At 38.2% G+C, this 21,113-nt stretch overlaps 1 non-coding gene across 1 annotated transcript; it reads left to right on the top strand.

The window, feature by feature from the left end:
- The first annotated feature begins 20,462 nt into the window (after positions 1 to 20,462).
- LOC128294522 (small nucleolar RNA R71) lies at positions 20,463 to 20,569 on the top strand. The gene has a single exon (XR_008284831.1). It is a non-coding gene; the product is annotated as a small nucleolar RNA R71 (small nucleolar RNA).
- Positions 20,570 to 21,113: the final 544 nt, after the last annotated feature.

Genomic DNA, 21,113 nt, shown 5'->3' with positions numbered 1-21,113 from the left:
AATCCATGAATGCTGCCGGTGCATTAGTCAACCCAAATGGCATTACCAGAAACTCGTAATGACCGTATCGAGTCCTAAACGCCGTCTTATAAATATCCCCCTCTTTAACTCTTAATTGATGATATCTCGACCTAAGGTCGATCTTAGAAAACACCGAGGCTCCTTTTAATTGGTCAAACAGATCATCGATTCTTGGTAACGGATACTTGTTCTTGATAGTCAGCTTATTCAACTGCCGATAGTCAATACACATTCGCATAGTCCCATCTTTCTTCTTCTGAACGAGACAGGTGCACCCACGGAGAAACACTTGGTCTTATAAACCCTCTATCCAACAGACTCTTGAATCGAGCTTTCAATTCTACCAACTCCTTTGGTGCCATCCGATAAGGCGCAATGGACACGAGAGTCGTTCGGTAGTAAGTCGATTCCAAACTCGACTTCTCGTTGGGGTAATCCAGAAAGTTCATCTGGGAATACATCCTGAAATTCTTTAATAGTCCTAACCGACTCCACCGTTATCTCCTCAAGTCCCGTTTGACTTACAAAGGCCAGGTACGCCTCACAACCTTTCCGAATCAACTTCTCGGCTCTTAATGCCGAAACAACATTGGATAAATAATCCCTTCGTTCCCCTATGACCATTATCTCCTCATCTTCGGCAGTTCTTAGTACCATCCTCTTTGCAGCACAATCCAACGTCGCCTTGTGCTTAGTTAACCAGTCTATTCCCAAGATAAGATCAAAATCCCTAAATGGCAGCTCCATCAAATCTCCTTCAAAGATTTTATCTTGTGTCACTAACGGTACTGCCCTAAAAATTTTATCTACCTTAACCGAATGTCCCAATGGACTTATCACTGATACCCCACTCACAGTCTTCTCAAGAAGCACATCCAAAGCCCCAGATACATCACAAGCAACATACGAGTGGGTAGAACCCACATCAATCAAAGCAGTGTAAGGCATGCTATAAATGAAGAACGTACCCGTTATAACATCAGGAGCGTCACCCTCCTCACGACGTCGTGTAACATAAACCAACGTCGGTTGTCGAGCTTCAGCATGTCCAGCACCTCTGCCAGGTGCCCCACATCCTCGTCCATTACCATTGCCACCTCTACCTTGCCCACGACCCCTCTGTGGTGGTGGTCCTCCTCGCCGTGGTTGGACATCCCTTTGCTCTGCCGCTAGCTCCTGAGCTGTCCTCCTAGGACACTCTCTGAACTCATGCTCCTTAGACCCACATCGAAAACATGCTCCAGTTCGTTTCCAACACTCCCCCATATGTACCTTACCACAGTCCCTGCAAGCCTGCGGTCTATAAGTATTTCTCGCACCGCCACTTTGGTTCCTCCATCCTTGCTCTTTTAACATTTCGATTCGCGACACTTGAGGGTCTAAAATCCTCTTGAATGCAGGTCGATCCTCTCACGATTCTCGTCGCTCATCACTTCACCTCCTCGGCTATCTTAGCCTTTTCTACCAATGCAGCAAAACCACGCTCCCTCCGTGGAGCTATCAATATCCTAAGCTCATCGCGGAGACCATCCTCAAGCGGACATGCGCTCATATTGATTGCCACTATACCACTAGCATATCGACTCACCTCAAAAATTTCGCCTCATACTGCAGTACAGTCTTATCACCTTGAGTCAGATTCAAGAATTCCTTCCGAAGAGCATCCAGATAGCTTGCTCCAACATACCTCTCTTTAAAAGCCGTTTTGAACAATTCCCAGGTTACTTGCTCAATTGGGGTACTCTCCCTTACGGTGATCCACCAACGGTATGCCTCGTCCCGTAGCAGTGACACAGCTCCTTTCAGCTTTTGCTCCACCGAGCGCCTAGATCGTCCATGATCCGTTCTATTGCCTCTAGCCAATATTACGCCACATTTGGGGCTACTCTAGATACACCCCTAAATACTTACGCTCCGTTGGCTTGAGTCGCTCCGATATAGACCCCTATTCACCGCCCCAAGATTAGCTCCAGCTACTCTTTCTAAAACCCTTAACATGGCTTGGGATAAAGCGTCATCCCATGACTCGATCATAAAACCAGTCTCCGTTGCTTGTGGGATGATGGCTCCTCGGTGGCCTATGCCCCGAGGATGAAGATTCAGCTTGCACCCTTCCGCGACCACGTCCGCGGCCTCGTCCCACGCTCCTCTTGTACTCATATCGAATTTTCATTTACGAGTTTTATGAAATTAGTATAACGTTCCTTTGTTTATTAAGAAAATGTCTTATGAAGATATAACGGTTCAAGGATTGTTTTCGTATCATCGTAGCCTAGCTACAGTCTCATTCCTACCGTTTACAGCTCTACCCTAGCTAAAATATCATAGTAGGGTCTCAGCACTATTCATAATATCATATATCGCAAAGAAAATATACTTACAGACTTGGTGCCGAGGATTCAGTGCGCCACTTCTTTCTCCAATCCATTTAGAACTTAAAAACCATGTTTTTTGATCATCGAAAATCGAAATTTGAAAACTTTGATTTGAAACTCCCTCTATTTTGAACTCTTAATTTAAAACAAAAAAACTGGTACCTTTTTGACCTATATTCTCCGCAAAACATCTTTAAAATTGACTTTTCAAAAACTATTTTCCAAAAATACCCTTCTTAGGCCTAAGTTTCTGAAAACATTTTTGGACCCGATCCACAGCCGAGTTGTTGTAACTTGGCTCTGATACCACTAAATGTAACACCCCAAACCCAGCCCAGACGTTATGGCCAAATTTGACGTGCTACATTGGAGTTAAAAATCCGTGTTTCGTTTTAGCGTTTTAAAAACCATATATTTTGTTGAGTTAACAAAGTGTATGGAAGCTAGGCACCAGGTAGGTATCTGAGGCAGAGGAGGTGAGCCATGAAGGCTGCTTAAGTACCAAGCTCTTTGATTGGATCCAATCCTAGACATGCCCACAACCATAGCCACACTTTGTTATATCGAGTTTAAATTTGTTTAAGTGAATGACTTTGATAAATCGATTAATCGTGGTGTTGAACTTTTTTGAAAACAAGTATCATTTGGACGTCCTAAGTCTAGCCCAATCACCGTGGCCACTCTGAATCCCCTCCGGCCCAAGTCTCCACATCAAAGCTCACCTGAAAGGTTAAGGAAAGGGGTGAGTTTGGAAACTCAGTGTGCAACAAGCCCCTTTCAAAGCCCAAAACAATAGCAGCCCGTTGGGTCTAAGCCCAAATCCAATCTCAAAGTACGTACTGGGCCATAGCCCTTTTCATATTTCATATCTCACAACACTGGGCCGAAGCCTTTACAAGGTTCATATTACTGGGCCGAAGCCTTTACTGTAAACGGTGTGGCCCATAGGCCCATTTTTATTTCACATGTAATGTCAAATGAAAGAATGCAACCCATTTAGGGAGACCACTCAACCCACCATCCGTTACTCTCCATCCGTACCAACCAACACACCATGTGGGGATTAACTCGACCCACCCCGCCATAACTCTCTACTGGCAGCATAGCTGCTTTATCATATAACTGGAGGCCTAGCCTCTTTTAATAACTGGGGCAAAGCCCTTTTTAATAACTGGGGCATAAGCCCTTTAATAATTGGGGCATAAGCCCTTTAATAACTGGGGCATAAGCCCTTTAATAACTGGGGCATAAGCCCTTGTGATAACTGGGGCATAAGCCCTTTTGCACTTCCTCCATCCATATAAATACCCAACCCAATGCATTTATGAACATCTCGTGTGCATATCATACATATCATGTGCATATCATACGTGTCATGTGCATATCATACATATCATGTGCATATCATACATATCATGTTTATCAAACTCCCATGCATTAAGTTCATGTATAAACCCTAGGGGTATAATGGTCATTTTTACCTAGGGGCAAAACGGTCATTTTCATATTATAAGGGTAATCTTGTAATTTTACCAAAAATTAGGGTTTCCATGTTCATTAAAGGTTACAACAATTCATGGGTGCAAACAGTGATTCTGGCCCATTTTTTTTAGCGAAATCTAGTTATTGGGCCTAAAACCCCTAATGGGCCCTACTTAGCCAATTTCATCATCTAGGCCCATTTAGCCTATATTCCATAATGGTTTTATCAGTCTCGATGCACAATTTAACTAGTTTTCATATTCTACCAATTTTACCCAAATGGGCCCGAAAGCCTTGTTGGGCCCTAATGCGCCCCTCGAGGCCCAACTTACCGTGAATGCCAAAAATCACGTTCTTACCGTTTCCAATGTTCCCGATCATCATCTCAACGAATCTAACTAACTAATGAGCATTTGCTTGCTCACGAGTCCTCGAAATGCCAGAATTTTGGCATTTCGGCTTTTCGGCATTTATAGCTTTAAGCTATGAAAGGGTTCGTTTACACACTTGATTTGTGATATTCCTCGACGAGATCTCCTACACGATTTCTCCTATAATCATTTGTTAAATAGATCAGCTCGCAATAATTGAACCAAATCAAGAGCTATCCAATATTAACACTTACACATTCGGCCACCATCCATAATGGCCTTAGGCACCTTACCTTTGTCGCGATTGATGACTAGGTCTAACTACTCCAGTGATCCAAGCTACTCCAAGTCGACACTACACCTTGCTGCTCCTTCACTAAATAAACCACAAAAATGTTAAAAGAAGACCCCATAAGGCCTATACCCACATTCGCCATCTCCTAAATTTGGGGTTTGGCTTTTGGCCAAAGTTACACTAGGAATTGTTTAGAGTTTGAACACTTACCACAGTCTTTCTCCTCTTGAATCCGGATGCCTAAAAGGTAAAGGAATCGAACGCCAACTATTGAAAAGAAAAGAAAAAGTTGCTGGTCACAAAGAATCGGCACCCCCTATCTTCACTGATTTCGGCTTTTTACGGTATTTCGGTAGAAGTAGAGATTAAGGAAAGAAACAATGGTGAATGGAGGGAAATAGTGGGCTGTTTTGAAAGAAGAAAAAAAAAGAAGGAAAAATGAATAGGAGGGAGGTAGATTAAATTTGAAAAGAAAAGAGAGAAAAAGGCTACACACCAAAGAAGAAATCGGCACCACTAAAACCCTAATGCCGAAATTACTAACCTAATACCCCTCTACCGAAAATCCCCTCTCCAATCTCCCTTATTCGGCCAACTCTATCTCCATATCACATCCCTAAAATCTCTCCCTTATCCCTCCTTAATTTATGCATTTAACTTGATCCAACTCTCCTCTTACAGAATCCACTTAGGTTCCAACACTTACAATCCGCACATAAAAATAAATACTCTTATTTGCCAACACAGGAATCGAACCTGGTCTTCCTCTATGCTCCACATGCCACCTTTTTAGGAGCTTAGTGGCATCACCCTTGCCACTTTACCAAAGCTCTTTTTGTGATACATTTTACCCACAACTTAATATAAGGGCACCTAGCCAGAACCCCTAACTCCTAAGTCCAAAATTTAAAAATTCTACCGGGTTTTAGCCAACTCATGGGCCTTCCATAAGCCCATTTACATACCCAAATTATGAATTCTATAATCACATACCAAATTTTAGAAATTTACTTAAAATATCAAGAATCGCGAAAAACCCGAAAATCAGGATGTTACAAACAACATAAATTAACTGTAATTGATCTGTACACTTCAGTAATGCTCTGTAACCCTATTTTGGTGAAGGATACATGTTAGGGGTGTTATATTTATTAGTATCAGAGCTACAATTTAGCCAATTCTCAGGCTAACGTAGCAAGTACGAGTTTAGCTATACATGCCATTTTATAATTTGAGATAGTGTGATAACTCCTGACCATTTTAAACATGTTTTTCATATAATAATGTCATCTAACCAAGCTAGAGCTGAATCTAAGGAAGCTAAGAGCATTGCTCAAGCTTCAGTTGAGAGAGCTACATCCGAAGAAGCCATCTTCCAAATGATGGATGAGTGGTTTGCAGAATTTTGGAGAACAAATCCTGCTGTACAACAACCTCCCCCTCCTACTCCTCAACCGGTTCCTAACATGCCACAAGGTGCTGAACCTTTAGAACTTGTAAGCCTCTGGTAGTTATAATTCGTAAATATGGGGTAGAAGAATTTAAGGCTACTACTGAAGATGATTCGAAAAGTGTTGACTTGTGGTTGGAAAATACTATCAGGGTTTTAGATGAATTATCATGTACATCAGTTGAGTGTCTAAAATGTGCCGTATCATTATAAAAAGATTTGGCTTATCAGTGGTGGAATACTCTAGTTTTTGTTGTGCCAAGGGAAAATTTTACATGGGAGTTTTTCGAAACAAAATTCAGAAAGAAGTATATTAGCTAGAGATTTCTGGATCAGAAAAAAAAAGAATTTCTAGAGCTTAAACAAGGAAATATGACAGTAGCTAAATACGAGCGAGAATTTGCTCAATTAAGCAAGTATGTTAGAGAATGGGTTCAAATGAGGATGATATGTGTAAACATTTTGAAGAAGGATTAAATGAAGACATTAAGCTATTGATTGGAATTTTTGAATTAAGGGAATTTGTGGTACTGGCTGACCGGGCACACAAAGCTGAAGAATTAAGTAAAGAAAAGAAATAAGCAGAGAGAGAAGCTCAGACTTCCAGTAAGAGATTTACGGGTAAGTCACAATCATCTATTTCAAAGAAATCAAATAAATACCATGATCATTTTACCGCATCTAAGGGATATTCCGGAAAAGAGTGGGGCTCTCAACACTCTAACTCGAGGTCTTCATCTCCATATATAACTAGTGTTGGAAGTGTCGGTAACTCCAAACCTAAATGCAAACATTGCAACAAATTTTATTTTGGGGAGTGTCGTATGAGAAGTGGAGCCTACTATAAATATAGTTCTCTTGACCATTATCTTAAAGACTGTCCAAAAAGGATTGAAAAAGATACTGATGAAACTTCGAAGCCAATTAATCCCGGTTTAAGAGGTAGACCACCCCATCACTTCGACAATGTCAGTGGAAGTCGAAGCGCTACAAAAAATTCAATAGTTAAGTTTGAAGCACAAGCACCCAGAAGGACATATGCTATTCATGCAAGAGAATATTACTGCTATTACTGCTTGATACTGGTACATTTTCTCTTCTTGATACTGATATTACTGCTTTGATTGATCTTGGTTCAACATATTCATACATATGCACAAATTTAGTGTCTGTTAAAAATTTATCTGTTGAGTCCACTGAATTCGTGGTTAAAGTCTCAAACCCCTTGGGCCAGTTTCTGATGGTAGACCAAATCTGTAAAAAATTGTCCGTTAATGGTAAATGGTTATTTTTTCTTGGATGATTTGATATTGCTACCCTTTGATGAATTTGATATAATTTTGGGAATGGACTAGCTAACTTAACATGATATTGTGGTGAATTGTAAACAAAAATACATTGTGTTGAAATGTCAGAATGGTGAATTACTTTATGTTGAATCTGATAAACTGAATGGGTTATCTAATGTAATCTCAGCTATATTTGCACAGAAATATGTCAAAAAAGGGTATGATGCTTATCTTGCATATGTGTTGGATAGTAAAGTATCCGAATCAAAGATTAAAACAGTGCCAGTTGTTTGTAAGTTTCCTGATGTGTTTCCAAAAGAATTACCCAGATTACCGCCAGTCAAAGAGGTGGAATTTTCTATAGAACTTATTCTAGGAACAACTTCTATATCTATAGCACCTTACCAAATGGCCCTAACGGAGTTAAAAGAGTTGAAAGCACAGTTGTAAGAATTGACAGGTAAGGGCTTTACTTGACCTAGCCATTCACCTTGGGGTGCACCGATTTTGTTTTTAAAAAGGAAAGATGGATCGTTGAGGTTATGTATTGATTACAGGCAGCTCAACAGGGTTACAATCAAGAACAAGTATCCATTGCCTCGAATTAATAACCTGTTTGATCAGCTAAAAGGTGCCACTATGTTCTCTAAAATAGATCTCTGTTTTGGATACTATCTGTTGCGAGTGAAAGACTCAGATGTACACGGACACTCTAAGTTTTTTGTGATGCCGTTTGGCCTGACGAATGCACCTGCAGTATTCATGAATTTAATGAATAGAATTTTTAGACCGTATCTAGATAGGTTTTTGGTGGCATTTATTGATGATATTTTGGTATATTCCCGAGATGAAAATGAGCATGCTGATCATTTGAGAATTGTGCTACAAAATTTGCGTGAGAAACAACTATATGCCAAATTCAGTAAGTGTGAACTTTGGCTTCGGGAAGTCAATTTCCTTAGGCATATAGTGTTTTTAGAAGGTATCAGGGTAGATCCGAGTAAAATCTTCGCTATTATTAATTTTAAACCATAGAAAAATTTGTCTGAAGTCAAAAGTTTTCTAGGACTAGCTGGATATTATTGAAGGTTTGTAAAAGGTTTTTCGATGGTAGCTTCTCTGATGACTCGTTTGTTACAAAAGGATGTGAAATTTGAGTGGTCTGATAAATGTCAGTAGAGTTTTGACAAATTGAAAGCTTTGTTGACTGAAGCACCAATACTAGTTCAACCTGAATCGGGTAAAGAATTTGTAATTTATAGTGATGCGTCATTAAATGGTTTAGGCTGTGTTTTGATGCAAGAAGGAAAAGTAATTGCTTATGCCTCTAAACAACTAAAGCCGCATGAAAAGAACTACCCGACACATGATCTTGAATTGGCAGTCATTATGTTTGCATTAAAAATTTGGCGACACTATCTATTTGATGAAAAATGTCACATATTCACTGACCATAAGAGTTTGAAGTATTTGATGTCGCAAAAGGACATGAATCTGAGACAACGTAGATGGCTTAAGTTATTAAAATATTATGATCTGGTTATTGACTATCATCCCAGAAAAGCCAATGTGGTTACTGATGCTCTGAGCAGAAAGTCTTTGTTTGCTTTGCGAGCAATGAATACTTGAATGCCATTGTTAAATGATGGTTCAATCATAGCTGAGTTAAAAGCTAGACCAATATTCTTGCAACATATTTGTAAAGCTCAGAAGAATGACGATGAATTACAAGCTAGATGGGTGCAGTGCGAGTTGGATTATGATTCAGAATTTTAGATTGGATCTGATGGTTTTCTATTATTCAGAGGTAGGATATGTGTACCAAAGAATTCAGAAGTTGTATAGAAGATTTTGTATGAAGCTCACAATGGTATAATGTCTATTCATCCTGGTAGTAACAAGACGTAAAATGATTTGAAAAAGATGTATTGGTGGCCGGGAATGAAACAGGCTATTTCTAAATTTGTATCCAAATGTTTGATATGCCAACAAGTAAAAGTTGAACACTAGGTACCTTCAGGATTATTACAGCCAGTTACTAAACTGGAGTGGAAATGGGAAAGATTACTATGGATTTTGTATTGGGATTACCTTTATCTCCAAAAAGGAATGATGTTATTTGGGTAATCGTTGACCATCTAACAAAGTCTGCACATTTTATTCTGGTACGTATGGAATTCTCTTTGGATAGATTGACTAAATTATATGTTTCTGAGATTGTCAGACTGCATGTAGTACCAGTCTCCATTATCTCTGATAGAGATCCCTAGTTTACATCTCGATTCTAGAACAAGTTGCAAAAAGCTCTGGGTACACAATTACATTTTAGTGTTTCATTTCATCCTCAGACTGACGGTCAATCAGAACGTGTAATACAGATTTTAGAAGATATGCTTCGGTGCTATGTGTTAGAATTTGAAGGTAATTGGGAAAAGTATTTGCATTTGATTGAATTTGCATACAATAATAGTTATCAGTTCAGCATTAAAATGGCACCGTATGAGGCTCTGTATGGTCGTAAATGTAGAACTCCATTATATTAGACTAAGCTTAGTGAGAAAAAGATACATGGAGTTGACTCATTCTGTGAAACTGAAAAAAAGGTAATGGTGATTCTGGTTAGTTTAAAAGTAGTCTTTGATCGTCAAAAGTCTTATCCTGATCTTAAACGAAAAGAAATACAATTTTAGGTCGGTGACAAGGTATTCTTAAAAGTATCACCTTGGAAGAAAGTTCTCCGGTTTGGTTGTAAAGGAAAATTGAGTTCACGGTTCATCGGACTGTATGAGATTACAGAAAGAATCAGACCTGTTGCATATCAGCTAGAATTGCCACTAGAACTAGAATTGCCTATGTTACGACGATATCGGTCAGATCCTTTACATGTTCTATCTCCGACAGAAGTAGAAATTCGAAATTCAACCTGACATGACTTACAGTGAAGAACTGATTAAAATCCTGGTATGAGAGACAAAAGAATTAAGAAATAAAAAGGTAGCTTTAGTAAAAGTTCTTTGGCAATGACATGGGATTGAAGAAGCTACCTGAGAATCAGCGAATACCATGAGAAAGCAATACCCGAACCTTTTTGTTGGTAAGATTTTTGAGGACGAAAATTTTTAAAGGGGGAGTTTTGTAACAGCCCATTTTCAGTGAAATCAGAACAGTTGTTTCGGGACCACAAATCCGAGTCAAAAAGAAAAATTATTTTAAAATTATTTCATGGTCTGAATTATGATAGGAATGTTATATGAAAATTCTAATAAGAAAATTCTACCAATTATGTGTCTAATTATGGAAAGGACCAAATTGCATAAAATACAAAAGTTGAGTTCTAGTAGCTATAAGTATCAAATAGTTATGGAATTCAAAACTTGATGTCCTTATATGAAAGTTAGACCATAAATGGAGTTGGTAGATATTTTTGATGAATCATCCATGGAAAATTAGAAAAAGAAAAATGACTAAATTGGAAAGTGGAAAAAATTAAAAGATGATAATTAAAATAAATAGAAATAACATATTAATATTATCAACTTCTTCCCCAAAATACATGGAAACCCTAGGAAAACGAAAAACATTCAAGCAAGCTTTCTTGGCTTAATTGGGTAAGCATTCGTGTCCCATTTTTAGTAATTTTTATATTTTCGAGTTCGAAATAGTTTAATCTATATATTTTGGGGATTAATTTTTAAATATATAAAAGTATATAAATTTTTCCATGGATGTAAATGTTGAAAATTAGAAATTTATGGTAGAAAATGAAAGGTTGTTAATAGATAAACAACTTCTACAAAAAGAATTTTGATGAAATTATGATTTAGGGACTAAATTGAAAAATGGTAAAACCCATGGAAAAATTATGATTTTTGTGAAATTCATGGGTTGTTATTGTAACATGTAAAATTTGGTTAGGCTTGAAATAAGGATGAAATTGCATGAATTTCATTTTCCGAGCTTAGGGACTAAATTGTCATTTATGAAAAGTATAGGGGAAAAATGGTAATTTTGCGTAAGATGTGAATTGAATTCAATTGAGTATAAAGTTAATTAAATTGATACTAAATTCATTTATATAGATTTGGAAAGACACAATAAAGAGTTAGATCAAGGAAAAGAAAAGGTGTCGAATTAATAGATTTACCTACATGAACAAGTGTTGGAGTAAGTTTGTGTAACTAATTTGTGTTTATTTTTATACTTGAATTGAATGTGGTATGTGTTTGCCTGAATTATATAAATGTTATAAATGTATGAAATAATCACATACCCATTAATTTCAGGAAATGGTAAGTTCCATTTGAATAATGAAATTCGATGGATACATGATTTTCCGAATTGAATGTGGTCCTACATATGTTGCAGACAGAACATAGCTCAGACAAGCAATCCTGTTATAAGCCTCTCGAGCATTCGGTTATATAGTTCCTACGAGCATCTTGATCTATAGTGATTCCACATGTGTTGCGCACTATTGCAGCTCTTTGTGAGCGTCATGTTACATGATTCGATCGATTGTGATCCAGCAATTATTGCGGACACAAAGGTAGCTCTTCGTAAGCGTCCTGATATAAGCTCTTACGAGCTTCCTGACATGGCTCCCTTGAACTCCCTGTTATGCTATCTAGATCTCCCTATTAATAACTCTTCAGAGTTACCTGTTCAACTTAATGAGCTTCCTGTTCTAAACTCTTATATGTTTCCTGTTTAGCCCTGATAAGCTTCCTGATACATGGCTCACATGAACATCCTATTACATGGCTCGAGAGAGTGCTTCCTGATTATGTGCCTTATTTGGGTACCCCTAAATACGAATTGATGGATTTCAGTTTTGTATACTTTAAGTGAACTACATGAGTGTATCCATCGATATTTTAAATAAATTCAACGGATAAATTTCTGATATGGCTAAACTAAACTTGAAATGATTTGTCATGGAAATGTACATGTAATATGGAATAATGATATGAAAAGTACATACATATATATATATATATATATATATATATATATATGAAAGTTATTAAATGATAAGCTCATCAATGTTCTTGGTATTATGTGAATTACTTGACTAACATGATTGGTGAAGTTGTGTGTTTTAGGCTAATAGCCAAATTGCTTGGATGCATTTTTGAATGCTTATCTTGAATGTAAATATATGGTGAGTTAAATTCCTATTAGACGAACTTACTAAGCATTTAAAATGCTTACTTGATTTTCTTTTCTCTATTCTATAGAGCTCGAAAGCTCATAAAGGTTGGAATCATTCGGAGCATCCTCACACTATCCTCCAGCTCCTTTTGGTGTAAATAGAAAACTTACTTTGGTAATATGGCATGTATTGGCTAATGGTGTCAAGTGAGGGTATGTAAATGTTTTGGTTGTATGTAGCCACTGGAATGGCTATCAAAAACATATTTAATATATTTATGCATGAAGTTATACTATGCTTGGTATGTAAGTATGCATGGATTAGTATCTTAGATATAATCACACTTGGGTAAGTATATTAAAAAAAAATACGATGATACTTGAAAGCATGAGTAAATGTGTCATTTATAAAACTTGATCATTAGATTGATTTGTATGTATTGAATTGGTTGGTGAATATATTGAGGTGTTGATGTAGGTGCAAGGTAAAAAGTGTGAGAAATAAGGCTTGGAAAATTACCTTATTCTATCCACACGGGCAGACACACAAGTGTGTGTCTTAACCATTTGTGACACACATCCATGCGCACTGATACGTGATATTCGTGACAAGTTTTAAAATTTTATAACTAATCGTTCTTCGAACTAACTATTATCACGATGAAGGCAAGTGTACCTATCGAACAGTAGTATAGCTTTAGCAAGATCGGATTGTCGAACCCAAAGGAACCAAGAGTACTAGTAATTACTTTCTTTTTATTATCTAACCTAAAAGTTAAGAGATTTGTTTATCTAGACTAATTAACTAAACTAAGGGTGCACAGAGGGAAAATTGGGAAAAAGCTTTTGGGAAAACTTGATTGATTAAGACAATACCCAAGGAAAAATCCACCTAGACTTCACTTGTTATTTGACTCTGAATCATACGATTTATTCATTTGACTTGATCCGTAGAAATCCCTAAGTTTTATTATTATCTCTCTCGAGACTAATAAAGTCTAACCTTAGATTGTTTAATTAAAATCTCTTTCTAATTAACACCTAGTGTTGCATTAACTCGATCTATGCAGTCCCTTATTAGGTTTCACCCTAATCTGACAAAATCTTGTCACCTTATCTCTAGGCGTGCAATCAACTCCGCTTAATTACGACAAATTTACTCTTTAGACAGGGTCTATTCCTCCTCTGAATAAGCGCATTAACTTGAATCAATATCCTGGAATATTAAAACAAGAATTAAGAACACATAATTAAGAACGAGTCAAATATTTATCATACAATTCAGATAATAATAACAAGATCCGTCTTAGGTTTCATTTCCATTAGGTATTTAGGGGGTTTAGTTCATAATTATAAAAGAAAACATCTCAGAAGAATAATGAATACAAAACATAAAGAAAACCCAAAATCCCTGAATGGAAATTGAAGGGAGATCTTTAGTCTTGACGATGAATCCGGCTTCTGAGATGGACCAATCGACTTCCGTTGAGTAATTCCTTGCCTCCTACTCCGTGTGTCTCTTCTAGGTGCCTCATTAGGTGTTTAAATAGGCTTTAGAATGCCTAATATCCCTCAAAAGTGGCCTTTTTCGAATAGGACTATACTTGGGCTAGACAGGGACATGCCCATGTGCGATTGCTCTAGCCCGTGGTCAAGGCTGTTGAATTGGCACAGGCGTGTAGTTTACCCATGTAAGTCGTGCTTCGATCCTTCCAAATGGGCACGGCCGTGTGACACGCCCATGTGAGGAAGACCAAGCTATGTTGATTTCCCATGTAGGTTTATTTTCTTCGTTTTCGGCCTATTTCTCACTCTTTTTACTCTCCTATGCTCACCTAAGTATAAAACATGAAATTAAAGAATTAAGAGCATCGAATTCACCAAATCTAAGGAGAATTTATTCATAAATGTGCTAAGCATGGGATAAAAATATGTATAAATTACAGTTTATCAAAAACCCCCCACACTTAAGCGTTTAATTGTCCTCAAGCAAAATCCTTAACTCACAATCAAAATAAATTCTTCTCAATTTATAATCCCTATCAATAATATCTCAAAATAATCCATAAGAAATCATACATTGAAATTTCAACTAAGAGTATATCAAATTTCAAACATTCCAAGTTGAGCATTTTATCATGAAAATATAGGCGTCCCCCCTCATCTAAGTAATCACCTTTGATCAAAATATCACAGAGTTTAACATCCTCACTAAAGGTTCACTCAAATCACTCGAGGTATTTAAGGATATCAAATAAAGCACTCATTAGTCAATATGAAAAGTTATTACCATAGGCTTGCTTGGAAATCAAATCTCCGCCACTATATATTAAGATGATACATCAATCAAAAATGTCTTTAGAGGGTTGTAGTGTGGCTTTGGTTAGGGGGTGTAGTCACAAGCTGAAAGAAAAGGTTAGAATAAAGATTTAATTGAAAAATTACCTAGCTAGAAAGATAACTAGTCATCAGTTGAATACAAGTGAGCTTCTTCTCAGAATATAGAATTAACACTTAAGCTCAAAAACGACGAATTACTACTAATATGTATGTAAGTATTGTATTTTTTTAAGAATAAGTTAAATAACATAGAACTTAATTAATTGCAACGAAGAATAAAACATAGCTAAGCAATTAATTCAAATCAAATCTCGGCAAAAATAGGGATCAAATTAGGGGATTTCAATAATAATGGGTTATGGGTTAATATTGAGGGTAAATCAATTAATGGCTTGTTAGGCTCAAAGGGGTTCACTAAGTGTTAATTATGAAGGTAGGCTTTTGTGGAGTGAGTAGGTTAAACCTAAGTGCCTTTATCATCTCGACATATCAAATCAAATGGTGTGGTCTTGACATGCATAATCAAGCAAGTTCTAGAATAACAAATCAATACTGACGCACTCATAATAAAAGTGAGCATAATAGAAATAACATATGCTCTATAAGCTCAAGATCTCACAAAAATTATGGCTTTTTGATGTTTAAACTAGTGAATTTCAATTCAAGATAATACCTAAACTTAAGGAAGTAACCTAAAAGTTTTAAATTCTTCAAAAATCAACTTATCATGCTTGATTCCCTAATGTCTTAAAGTTTAAACGATCAATGCATAAATGCCTATGTTTTAATTCAAGACATATCAATAAGAATCATAACTTAATCAAAATTCATTCTAATAGTGGTATGAGAAGATCACATGAGAATAAGACCAAGTTCAGGGATTTCTGATAATGATATAAAGGACCCCCTCCACACTTAAGATGTACATTGCCCTCAATTTACAAATATAGATTTATTGAAAAATATAGATATAAGATCATAAGATAGAGAGAGAAATGAAACTTCCTGAATGATGAATGAACTCCTTGAATTGGAGTAATGGAGAATAATCGGCCAAGGCGATGATGAGAGTGGAGGAGGATACTCCGGTGGTAGAGGTTCATTAGTCCATAAGTCCTGCGCCAAAAGAATATTATATCTGGTAGTAGCTATGGTGGTGGTCGAGCAGGACATGGCAGTCGTGGAGAACCTTTTCTAGTGGAGTTTTTAGTTCCTATCTGGTGACGAACTTTGGAGCTCTTTATAACTGTGATAGAATCAGGAACTTTTTAGGAAATATAAAGAAGCATAATTACTCGTAAAGAAATAGCCGAATGGAAATTATAAAAAATTATAAAATCTAAAATTAAATTAATATTCAAAATAAAATAAAAGGTACTTAAAGAAGATAAATAAAGATAAAAGTGAAAAAAAATAAAAAGTTTTTAAATATCATCATCGCCGGTTGGTTCGCGAAATTGTGGTGACGATGAGATGTGCAGGTGCTAACAAATCTGATGAAGAGTAGCATCAATGTGATCAAAGCATTGAAAACACTACTGCTCAAATCTAGTGAGGCACTCAAAGATGTCAGGATATGAAGCTACCGCATGGACTGGGCGATGGATGGGTAGTGGCTGAGATGGTAGGTCCTCATGACGTGGAGGGACATCATCAGGAATATCCTCTGGGTCCTCCTCCTCGGTGGACTAGATGAGGCAGTACTGGGGAGGGTAGGTGCCACGTCATTTCTCAATCATCCTCATATGTAGCATGCTCGAGATGCCCTGTGGGGACATCTGGCCGATGAGAGTGAGGGAGGATGAATGTGTCGCTGTGTTGAGGAGCCCAAAGTACTGAGCTAATCGAGTCACATAAGGGGCCAATGGAGATGACTCCCTTCCTATGTCGCTTAGTCTGATGGCGAATGGCGAGGGCAATGAAATAGGCAAGGTCGAAGACATGCCCCTTCGCCATACTCCATAAAAAGTAGGCGTCGTGAGTGTTGACGACACCGGTGCTCTCTCGCCGCCTTGTCAGAGTGTGGGCAAAGATGGCGTGTAAGTACCTCAGGGATGGGGCGAGGGCTGATGCCTTGGACAGACTAGGGTCGTAGGTGGCCGAAGCAGGAACGAGGGTGTACCAACACTTCGAGGGAGAGTAGTGAATGTGGTGATGGAGGGTGTCGAGTTTATTGTCGTCCATGAACTCCTCCGTATACAGCCCTAATGGAATTCCAAAATCAGGGACGCTCAACTGGCGCACTAGACCACCAAGGCGGAACTGGACCGTTCCAGGATTGTCGAAGTTTATCATGACGACTTGAAGATGGAAGGTCGAGCAGAGTTCCATTGTGAGCTTGAGGTATGTCGGTTCGACGATCTCAAAGAAGAGCCCCCACGGTTCAGTCATCAGGAAAGCTCAGACCGCGTCAGCTAGTTGGATTTGTTCAAGTGCGGCCCAGTCAATGCAGCGGCTCGCACCTAAGGGTTGGGCCCGTAATATCTGAAATAGCTCCTCCTGAGGTCCCAACAGGAACTGGAGGAAAGGGTGACGGATCTCAGCAGTAGGACCCGAGGAGGACGTTGCTCCTTTCCTTTTCTTCGAAGTGGGGACGACGGACTTCTTGCCATGTGAGGTTGACATAGTATATGCAATGGCAAGTCGAAATAAAAATAAAATTATTCCCCAACAATAGCATGGAAAAATATGCATGGTAAAACTAATAGAGATATTTCCTAGAAGTCAAGTACGAAAGAACAATTATGTTAAAAAAATAAACCCAATCAGATAAATTACGTCATTACTATGAAAAGGACTAAAAGAGTAATGTTAACGGAAATATCTAGTGAATGAATGCATGTGGGTAAGCATGAAATCTATGGAAACAAGAAAAATGGATGAATGCAGCAAAATGTATTGACTAACATGGCAAATTTCTATCATGATAACTATGATTATTTGCTCAAAATAAAACAAAATATCATGAAATAAGTAAAAAAAATGAAGAAAATAGAGGGAAAAAATGAACAAACGTAAGAGGGAGGAGCTTTGGATCATCGAAAGTGGTGTTGTAGTTGATGCACGGGCATGGCAGGTAGGGCGTGTGAAGTTGCAGTGGCTAGGATTAGGGATTTTGGGGAAGGAGATGATGAATAGTGAGGGGTTTATATAGATTTTAGGGCACACGGCCATGGGGAACACCCGTGTGCCCTAACTTTTGCCCGTGTGTTTTGCAATTTTTTAAATTTTGGGGCGTTTGAGACTCACACATGCCCGTGCTCATTGGGCGTGTTGGTGCCCACGGCCATGTCGCGCGACCGTGTCCTACTTCGTTCACTTCTCCAACGCCCGTGTTCTAATATGCACGCCCTTTCAACCATGGTTTCTAGACACGGGCGTGTCGCACACCCTTTTTGGCTTGACAGACTCGACCACGGCCACGTCGCACGGCCGTGGCCACTTATCGCATCCCGTGTTAAGGAAAAATTTTACCTTGTTTTCCCACGGCCGTATCGCACGGTCGTGTCTCCTCCCGTGGTGTTAGCATGGCCTAAGGCACGCCTGTGTTCCCGGCCGTGTGGATTAGAAAACCTATGTTTCAATGACTCAGTTAGTGATTAGATGTTAAAAACTAAAATTTTAAAGAGGTCAATACTGTTAGTACTCGGGTTGCCTCCGGAAAAGCGTTTATTTATAGTCTAAGCTCGACTTACCTTTCTGGTATATGGTCATGGTGGTGCGAGGAGTTTACACTCCTCATCCCTGCTATTAATTTTATCAACATAAGGTTTAAGACGAGTACTGCTTACCTTAAAAGTGTCGAATTTGGGATGAATTAACTCGAGTATACCATATGGGAAAATACTGAGTACCATAAGAGGGATTGCTCCGTTAGGTTCAGAAGTGGCAATACGAGGGTCTACTGCATCTAGTAGTACTTTGTCTCCAACCTTAAGTTGATTTGGTGCGATATTGAGCTCGTTATGGCGTGGTTTTGGTTTATCGTGTTTCCTCAGTTATGTGTTCGCCATTCATCTAGCTCTTCGATTTGTACCCTACGTTCTTCATAGATAGGTCATTTGTTGTTGCTTGAACATGGCTTGTGTAGGTTCTTCAAACTTATTTCCTGCAAAGTAGGTTGCACCACATGGTCATTTTTAGTAGAATGACTTATACAACCGCCTTCAATTTTCGACGTGTTACTCGAATTACGAGCTTGAAGGGTGATTGTTTCGTCTCCCACACGAAGTGTGAGTTCACCTGTGCCAACATCAATTATTTTCTAACAGTTGCTAAAAAAGGCCTCCCTAAGATTAAAGGAACGTTACTATCCTCTTCTATGTCTAGAACAACGAAATCAACTGGGAATATAAATTTGTCAATTTTAACGAGTACATCTTCAATAATCCCCCTAAGAAATCTGATTGTTTTGTCGGCTAATTGAATACTCATCCTAGTTTGTTTGGGTTTCCCAAGACCTGGTTGCTTAAACATTTTCTAAGGCATGACATTGATAGTAGCCCCTAAATCAGCCAAAGCATTATTAACATCTAGGCTTTCGTTATTAAACAGGGAATTGTAAAACTCCCTAGATCTTTTAATTTGTTGGCCAGCTTATTCTGTAGTATGGCTGAGCAAACCACATTTAGCTCCACATGCGACGCCTCATCCAACTTTCGCTTGTTTATTAAAAGCTCCTTTAAGAATTTGACTACATTTCGCATCTGCGAAAGAGTTTCAATAAACGGTAAGTTAATATGTAACTTCTTTAATAATTTAAGAAATTTACCAAATTGTTCTTCTGTGTGGTCTTTCCTTGTCGCGTTTGGGTATGGCACACGACGTTTATATTCTTTACTTATCGGTTTCTGGTCATTGTGGTCTACCTCACATTTACCTTTACTTACCATAGTTTCTTGCCTCGGTTCTGGTTCAAGTGCAACTAACCCTTCCTCATCTTGAATGGTAATTGCATTGATTTGCTCCCTTGGGTTAGATTCAGTGTTACTCGGTAGGCTACCTTGTGGTCGTTTAGATATCAATTTAGTGAGCTGACCTATCTAAGTTTTGAGCCCTTAGATCGACACTTGTTGATTTTTAAGTACTATCTCGGTATTCTAAAAATGAGTTTCTGATAACGAGATGAATTTTGTTAGCATCTCTTTAAGGTTTGGTTTTTTCTCTTGTTGGTAGGCTGGTTGTTGGAAGCCTGGAGGTGGTGGTGGTCTCTGATTCCCTTGGCCTCCCCATGAAAAATTCGGGTGGTTCCTCCAACCTGCATTGTAAGTTTTACTATAAGGATTATTTTGAGATCAAGGATTATTACCCATGTAATTTAACTGCTCGTTCTCTATGTTGTGGCCATAGGGTGGGTATTCTGAATTGCTTGATCCACCTCCACTTGCTTCGTACTACATTACTAGGTGAATCTGTGAAGAACCAAGAAAATCATCAATTTTTCTGTTCAAAAGTTCTACCTGATTAGAGAGCATGGTGACCGAATCGATGTTAAAAACGCAGGCTATTTTCGTTGGTTTTGTCCTCATGACTTGCCACTAATAATTATTCAGTGACATCTCTTCTATAAATTCATAAGCATCCTCAAGTGTCTTATTATTGATAGTTCCACTAGCGGCTACGTCAATCATCTGTCGAGTCGAAAGATTCAAGCCATTGTGAAACATTTGAACCTGTAGCCAAAGTGGTAACCCATGGTGAGGGCACCTTCTCAACAGATCCTTTTATCTCTCCTATGCATCGTAGAGTGTTTCTAAATCCATCTACACAAAAGAGGAGATATCATTACGTAATTTGGCTGTTTTAGCCAAAAAAAATATTTTAATAAAAACTTTACGGTCATTTGTTCCCAAGTAGTGATTGACCCTCATGGTAACGAGTTCAACCACTGTTTAGCCTTATTCCTCAACGAAAAGGGAAAAAACCGAAGGCGAATGGCATCATAAAAAATACCATTGATTTTAAAAGTGTCGCAAAACTCTAAGAAATTTGCCAAGTGAGCGTTGGGATCCTTGTCCTGCAAACCATCAAACTGAACAAACTGTTAGATCATTTGAATGGTGTTTTAGGTTTCAGTTCAAAATTATTTGCAGCAACAGCAGGCCTAACCATGCTCGATTCAAATTCTATTAAAGAAGGTTTAGCATAATCATAAATAGTACGTGGAGCAAGATTCTGATTAGCAGCAATTGTAGGAGGTAGCGGATTTTTTTTGTTTTCAGCCATCTCCTCGGTTGTGGTTGAAATATCATCTTCTTACTCTTCCTCTGTGTATCTTAAGCTTTGCTTTATTTCTCTTCAGTTTCTGCAAACTGCGCTATTGATCTCACTATCAAACAG

The sequence above is a fragment of the Gossypium arboreum genome, chromosome 6 (genome assembly GCF_025698485.1).
Source record: "Gossypium arboreum isolate Shixiya-1 chromosome 6, ASM2569848v2, whole genome shotgun sequence".
NCBI classification, from domain to species: Eukaryota; Viridiplantae; Streptophyta; class Magnoliopsida; order Malvales; family Malvaceae; genus Gossypium; species Gossypium arboreum.
The sequence above is the reverse complement of the archived record's forward strand: the minus strand, read 5'-3'. Positions and strand labels throughout refer to the sequence as shown.